The sequence below is a fragment of the Olea europaea genome, chromosome 3, assembly GCF_002742605.1.
Source record: "Olea europaea var. sylvestris chromosome 3, O_europaea_v1, whole genome shotgun sequence".
In the NCBI taxonomy this organism is placed as follows: domain Eukaryota; kingdom Viridiplantae; phylum Streptophyta; class Magnoliopsida; order Lamiales; family Oleaceae; genus Olea; species Olea europaea.
Window position 1 is genome coordinate 8,993,567 of NC_036239.1, and position 8,367 is coordinate 9,001,933.

General features: G+C 33.9%; 1 protein-coding gene across 1 annotated transcript in view; it reads left to right on the plus strand.

Annotated features, from left to right (window-relative positions):
- The first annotated feature begins 4,443 nt into the window (after positions 1 to 4,443).
- The window catches only part of LOC111385296, a 16,714-nt gene continuing 12,790 nt past the window's right edge, over positions 4,444 to 8,367 (plus strand). Inside the window, 2 exon segments of the mRNA XM_023009682.1 lie at positions 4,444 to 4,573; positions 4,699 to 4,885. The gene's annotated coding sequence lies outside the window, so the exon portion shown is untranslated.

The following is an 8,367-nucleotide window of genomic DNA, read 5'->3' on the forward strand; positions in this document are numbered from 1 at the left end:
TATATATATATATATATATATATATTTCTCATACTAATTTTCATTCACACATTCAAACAATAAAATATTTTGTACGTAAATTCAAAAAAATTTCACCATTTTTAAACACACATTCTTAAAAAAAAATCACTATTTAAAATAAAAAATTTTTTCACACAATTATGGTCATCAAACAGGGGCTTATAATATTCATATCATGAAATGAAAAAAAAATTTCTTATTAATTACATAAAATCACATTGTCCGAGAAAATTAAATAAAGCCCTTGTTTGAACTCCATTTTTGTGAGAAAATGTATTTTAGAATAGTGATTTTGAAGAATGTGTAGTTAGAAAGAAGAAAATATTTTCGATTTACATGTAAAATTATTTTAAAGAAAAATGCATGGTTGAAAATAAGTTTTGAATAAAATGAATTTTTTTTTTTAATTATAAAATGGAGGTCCAATGGAGGCTAAATTAAAAGAAAAAGTAGAGAATAGAATCATCCTACGATATTGTTGGATCTCATGTACAGTTTGATGTACAGTTGAGACTATATAATGCATAATTTAACTCTAAACTAGACGAATAATGATATTCATAACGAGAATTATAAGTAGTCATCAAATATGACATATATCTAGTTTCTTAATTTTTTAAATCAACAATGTTCACTATGAATGATTAAGAAATTAAACATGTGCCATATCAGTATGACTATCGATAGCTTTTACTATGAATATCGTTACATATTAATTACAAACTTTGTATTTAATGTGAATGTTTCGGATTGCCTTGGTTACGTAGGAACTCGAATATGAGAGAGAAAATTAGGAGGATTGTAATAATGTGGATTAGAGTGTATTGTTATAATAAGACATTTGATATGATATCGTAAGAAAAATGGAAAAGTATTGAAATAAATAATTAAGATAATGTTTTTGTCTAATCTTAAAAGTAATTATTTCTATAAATATGTATATATAGCTTATTTTTCCTTACATTCAAGTAAATTTAAAAAAATAATAATAATTCTATGCCTAGGACAAAAAGTAACTTACTATTTTTAATTTTAACTTCCATTAACAATTTTTATTTTTTTTAAAATTTACTTACGAGTAAATTTACTTTTGTCAATAAATATGTTTAGAAGACTTATTAATCTCTTACTTTAGTGCAAAAGTGTGTGGTGACCACGTAGGACGTACAAAAGGGATCTTATCAACTTGTTCCGAGCTCAAATAATAAGTTAATGAACTTGGTCTTACTTCAACGTCTCGAAATCAAAAAAGATTAAATCGTAAAACAATACTTACATGTTCTTGTTGATCAATTCTAGAAATTGTCTATATCTATTCTAATTTTTTGTAAATTAATGAAATGGATTTTAATATAACTTCCTTCATCTAGGGGTGTTAAGTCAAGTTGACTCAACTTGCGTCCAAGGAGAGCCACAAGCATGAGATGAACATCAATTTGTTCATGTGAGTCGTTTGTCGCCTAACGCAAGCAGCTCAGAAGTCTGACGAGCTAGCTAGCTAGCTTGAGAGCTTGTTGGCTTGTGTGTAATCATGCTAGCGACCTGCTCATTAAATTGAAAAAAATGGACAATTTCAATAAAAAAATAAATAAAAATTATGATGAACTATGAGTCAACTCGACTTACCCCACCAAAGGATGAGCTCGTGGAACTATTAACGTGAAATCTTATGTGACATCATTAAGTGTCCACGCGTGACCAAATGTTTTTATCTATTAGGTAAGTTAGTATAATCATTATTAAAAATGAGTTGTTTACCGTACAAGTTAAGTAAAAAAAATCTGAACAAAATTAAAGCTACATTAAAAGTTATCCAATCTGAGTAGTTCAATTCCCAATTCCTAGCTCCCAAAATTTTGCTGACTTGGCTTAATACATAACATCGTTTGGTGACATGTGAGCACTTGCGACGCATACTTAAAATATAACAACATTTGTAACTCAATGACCATTAACGTAAGCTGAGTGACTATTGTCTTACGAAAATAACTTTAATAGTCATTAGCATTACTCTTATTTAGAGCCTGTTTGACAATCATTATTGGAGAAAAATAATTTTAAATAGCAATTTTCAGGAGAATGTATGATTAAAAGAAAAAAAAAATTATATACGTTTAAAATATTTTATTATTTAAATATATGGCAATAATTTTTTAATAAATCATAAAATAAATTAGTATGTGTCAAACAGGCACTTAAATATTCATGAGTATATATTTACATACGTCCAAGATATATTATTGGTATAATCCAATAGAAATACAGTTATGGAAATGAATGTGTCATTCTCAAAAAAAAAAAAGCATCGTTGGTTACAGCTGTATCCAATCACCATTGGGTCCCACCATTTTATTAAATAATAATAAATACATCAATATTAATTATTCCTTAACCAACTCCCGAACTCACTTTCGGGCTGCGCGGGGGAGTTGAGGTATGTTTTTTCAATGAATAATATTATTTACAGTTGCTCATTACAACAGTCGTTCTACGTGGCATACACATAGCAAATGATTATTTGATGTATTAATGAATAAAAAAACTACTGCATTAATGTATCAAATATTCACCTGTCATGTATATGCCACATAGGACGACTGTTGTAGTGAGCGACTACGAATAACATTACTCCTTTTCAATTTGTTGTTCATCAATTAATTATTAACAAATTATTTTTCATTAAAATGTAACCTATTTTTATGCAGAAAGAATATGATGTGCCAATAATTAATTGAACAGACAATAAATTAAATAATAAAAATTGAACTCCAAATCTCAACTTGTGTTTGGCTATGGTTAAACTTAAAGGAATGACATGCTCGATAGGTGAGGAAACGAAAAAATTTCACGTAAAAATATATTGCTTGGTTGTTTTGCTTGAAAAAGGTAGTCGAAATTTTTTCAAGACAATGATTTGAATAATGTTATTTAGCCCTTGTTTAGTAGCAATTTTTCATCCCAAAAAATTAATTTTTTTTATTGTTATTTTATCATATCAGTTATCATTTTTTATTTCTTCACTTATAGGTGGGTCCACTTTTTTCTCTCTAACGATAAAAAAATCAATTATCATAATCCCTACTCAACTGGCTCTTAATCAAATTAGTGTCAAATACCATGTGTCAAGTAAGTTGTATTAATTGATTAAACATTTTGAAGTAAGAAATGTGGATCATATTTCAAATGTCCAACCATCAATTGACACGTAGACTGTGTTTAATGTTAGTAAAAAATAAAAAAATTTGGAGATAAATAAATGTGTTCATTAATAATGAGTACACTTTTAGTTGTGTTAATTTAAAATCTTCTGTGATCAAGTTTCATCTATAGCTATTGCAAAATTGTACACTTTAGAAAATACAAAAATAATTCAGTATGCATGCAATTGAGCGTGTTACGATTAAATTTAAATCGATAAATATGTTCCATTTCTCATAAATTGCAAAAGCACTCCTAGAAGAGCATTATAGGCATCTTGAACGAATACTTAGGTCTTATGACAAAAATTGTTCAATAATCACAGCTTAACATCTATCGATATAATTTAAGTAATAATTAATAATTAATTTTAACCACATATTCCAAGAAAATCACAATTTTTCAACCACACATTTCATCAATTTTTATTAAAATGTACTGAAATTCTAACTTTTTTTCCCACCAAACAGGGGGCTTATTTTGATTTTTTTGCGGTTAAGCTACTCTAGTTTAAATACTTATATATTTGTTTTGAGTGATTTTGTTAATGACAAAATAAAATAAAATAAATAGCATTAAAGTTAATTTTTAATCCATTATGGCCAAACACAAACTAAACTCTCTTAAGCAAGAAAAACAAAGAAGAAGACAGCCCTCTCCTTTATAGTCTTTTAGATGGTACTACTCCATATGGTAAATTTTATTGGAGTAACCCAACTTCGAGTACATTTCAAATTATCTTTAAAAAGTTTCAAATAAATCACCAAACTTCATGATTATTTAAATTCAAGTCATATGTTGAATTGACGTAAAGCGACTGAAAGGAAATGCCTAAGTAGGCTTTAAAAGCTAAGCTATGAGAGGAACATCCAAGGTTGCTTTGCAACATGTCCTCACTTGAACGATTTTATGTAACAAGGTTGAGGTCTTAAGTTAGTGAAATTGAGTTCGTGAATTATTTCAAACAATTCACACGTGCTAATAAATTAAAGATCCACGTGACTTTATCCTATGAGGTATTCAGTGTCTTCTTAATGTCCAGACGGCAAATCTGTCATTTGTATTAAACACATTTAACAAAAAATTGAATTTAAAATAAAATTCAAAATTGGTGACTTTATCGGAACATATCCAATATATACACATACAAATGTGGTTTAATATGCAATTTCCTTAAATTAATACCAATGTTCCTTTACTTTCTCCATCTATTTCGTTCGAAATAATGTACACACACTCTCTCTCTCTCTCTCTCTCTCTCTCTCAACACACATTTTGCTAAATACAAATACATTCATATACATCTGTGTGCATATGCACTTCCACCCAGAAATACACATGCATATTATTTTTGGTAATCTCAAGAATAGTGTATGTAAAATTCTTGGAAGATGTGTTTGATTTTTCGGTCCAGTCATTAATACTTTATTTATCAAAACCAATCTTTGATTATTCACATTATCTTTCTTGGATCTGCAGAAAAAGGAGAAAAGAGAGAGAACCAATATAGAAACTTGCCATGTTTTGCTCAAAGAAAATTCAAGTCATGTTTTTGTTTTTGGGTAAAATTGAATGCGAAAGCCATGGGATTTTTCACCACTTCTACCGAGGAAAATTTGAGCTCTTGTAAAAGTGGCCTTTTAAAGGAGAAGCTTTCATAATAAAGGTGGGTTCTTGAATTAATTTCCCCCTTTTGATTTGTTGCTTAATTTGCACAATTCTGTTAATGTATCTCAACATTTGCATGTATGTAATTTTCTTGTTTTGATTGACTTTTACTTTGTTTTTAATGTTTAAATTCATTATTTGTTAATGTTTTAAGTTCAATTTTGTGGGTTGCAAGTAATTGACTGCTCTCATTTTTTATTTTTCTGAAAATCAATTTGGGCAACTTTTATGTATAGAAACCTCAGGCAGAAAGAATTGAATTGTATTCTACTGAAAATTTGAGCATATAGTGTTGACACATAAAAATTCGGTCCAAATCGAACAGCCCAAGGAATATAGCCCAATTGGAGGATCCCCAAATCAGATAGCCCAAAGAACGAAGTCCAATCGAACGAATCAAGGTGAAGGCCCAAATAAGAGGCCCAAGAGTGCGGTAACGCCATCGCCCAAGTTTGCAAGTCGCCCAGAATCTGAACGAATGGAGTGTCATACGGTCGCCCAGAGCTGTTATTCTATTCTCGCCCAAACCTTTAAGTCGCCCAAGGTATCAATAAACATAACGCATTGTGGTTATCAAGAAATGCAGTTATCAAGGCAGTTGTTAAAGTAACCCTATCACGTTCCACAACTCAAGGAATTCAATCGAAAGCGGTTGAACGATGAAAGATAATGGCAGCGGTTAAAAAGCAGTTTCATGACAAAATGGCCACTATAAAGAAAGTGGGTAGTTATAGGACGATCAAGCAGTTTTCAGAGTAGTTAATCACAAAGAGATCGCCTGTGAGGTATAAAAGGGAGAAAGGACGTAGAAGCAAGGACCGAATCCAAAACTTTCGAACAGAGAATATGTAACTTTCATTTCCTTAGTTTTTAGACTTAAACACTTTTCTTTCTGTAACTCGTGTGCTTGCGCTCCTTGGAGGCACGTTGTTTTTCGTTTCCAATTGTAAAGTTCATCGCCAATAAAAGAATACCCCTTTTTGGGACTTTGTCTCAAGAGGTTTCGTCCCTTACACAATCGTCTGATCCCTTTTAATTGTTAGCGAATTAACCCGCGCGAAACAATTTGGCACGCCTAGTGGGACAGTGGTGTTAGGTGTTGAAAGTACAAAAGGTGAAACAATATGCCTCAGAGATCCGACAAGGAAGGAGCAAGTCAGGGAGGAATCCAGTCTGTAATCGAGCGATATGAGGAGCAGCATGCCTCTCCACGAACAGATGGACAAAATCAGAGCAGTAACAGTCGTTACGGACTAATGACGGAGTTGAGTCCTCGAACCATGCGTGCATTGCTTGGAGAACTCACGCAAGACGTCGTTGAACAGGTAAATCTTCGAAGTATTCATAATATGGAAATATTTACACAAAATGGAAATGCACACTATGACAATATGGCCAAACAGCTAAAGACGTTAAACGAAACAATGAATAAGTTAGTGAGCCAAATATGTCAACCGGCTATACCTCTTACAAACCACTTTCAAACCAAGACAATTGTGGGACATAATCCTTCTGTCCTAAATCCGAATCAAGGGGTAGAACCGCTTTCTGGGCCCTCCACTTCAAACCAAGGGGGTACTACAGTGCCAAATCAAAACAATGGTAGTGGCATGCCTAATTTGGGGGCAGTCCAAACGTGAGAGATAATGTCCTAAACAATGGACAGAATATTCCACGTGGTAATGAGGGAACAGATGTACAGGCTAATGGTAATGGCCCTAATTATGGTAATTTTGTTGCCAATCAAGGACCAAACATCAGACCTCATGCAAATCAACCGGTTAATCAGCCTGTAGGAATTCCATATGATCCCAACGTCATGTTGAGGAACCAGATTATGGAAATCGTGCAGGATCAGATGGCCTTTGGGGTGCGTCCTGTCATTAGGCCGATATACATAAAACCATATCCTGATTGGGTAGACCAAGCATATCCATGGCCTAGAGGGTACAAAGTGCCAGAATTCTCACTATTTACCGGTTTAGGAGAGGTGTCTACTCTAAACAGCAAGAAGCAAGTGTTTTGTACCTCTGCCCGAAAAAGAATTTGTCAAGATCGCACAAGGCTGCTTGAGCTTTGATTTAAAAAAGAAGTTCCAGGACAAGGAATTTCCCGACCTTTTCGAGTTGAGTGCGAATGTGATTAGGTATGAGCGACTGATAAGAGAAGAAGAACAAATGAAAAATTCTAGTAAAGGGACTTATTACAGAGATCCAAATTTTGACGTTCATACCATCGATGACGAATCATACGATCAGGCTGAAATGTGTTTGGCCGAATTGGTAAAAGGGGATACATATACTTGTCTCATAATGGCCAAGCCTAGACCATCGGACAAAGATGAGCCCATAAAGGATGGAAACATAAAGGCTAGAACGTTCTCGTTCGATGTGACCAAAGCTGACCTTATATTCGATAAATTATATAGGGATAAGCAAATAAAGCTGAGCGATAAGCACAAATTGCCAAATCCTGAACAAATTAAGGGTAAAAAATATTGTAAATGGCATAATGCATGGTCACATCTGACTAACAATTGATTGGTTTTTCGTCACGTATTGCAGGATGCTATTGAATCAGGACGAATTACGTTCGATGATAAGAAAAAGATGGCAGTGGACGAGAATCCTTTCCCACAGCCACTTGGGGTAAATATGGTAACGTCTGGGTTCAAGAACAAGTTGCCAAAATTCAAGTTGGTCATAGATGATGGAGAAGAGGATACTAAAACACATCCCAGTGTCTTCGAACGAATCAAAGGGAAAGAATCAAAAAAGGACGAAAATGTCCTGTATGCAAGGTGTAAAAGGGAAATAAATGGAGACACGGAGAAACCAGGGACATGGCAGCATCTCATCGCTCTGCCTTCTTCCCAAACATTCAGCCTGGTAGAGGGCGAGGTACATTATTCTATAGAGGACCGCCTTTTGAAAGGCAGTTCAGATCAGCAGATACTGGAAGAACATTTAGGCCGCAACCTCGCCGGCCAAATGTATGGCACTCATTCCAGTACAGCGCAGGAAGTGCAATACTCTTCGATGAGATGACTAGGACCCAACAAAGGCGTTTCCAGCGAAACTACGGACGGATGATGAGGCAGCAACAAGGAATGTCACACCCTAAAGCACCTCTACTACTCAAGGTAGCCAATCAAAACGTCCTCAAAGGTAATAAAGAGACTAGTACAGATGAATCAATGAAAGAACTGCCAGAAACCTCTTCTGGGAGATCAAGGTTTGAGAGGGACAAAAGGGATGAAGAAGATCCAGATCAGCCCCTTGCTATCCAATTCGGTACGTTGCCTCCTGTCGTGGTCAATAATTACCTACTGGCCAATGAGTTCAAGAATAAAGAAAAGGAAGAAGAGAGGGAGGACAACGAAGGAGAAGCCTGCGTGCTGGTATGTGAAGAAGGCCAGACTTCTGGAGAGGCCTACAACGATGAAGAGGACGATGGGATGACAGACATTGAAGAAGAAAT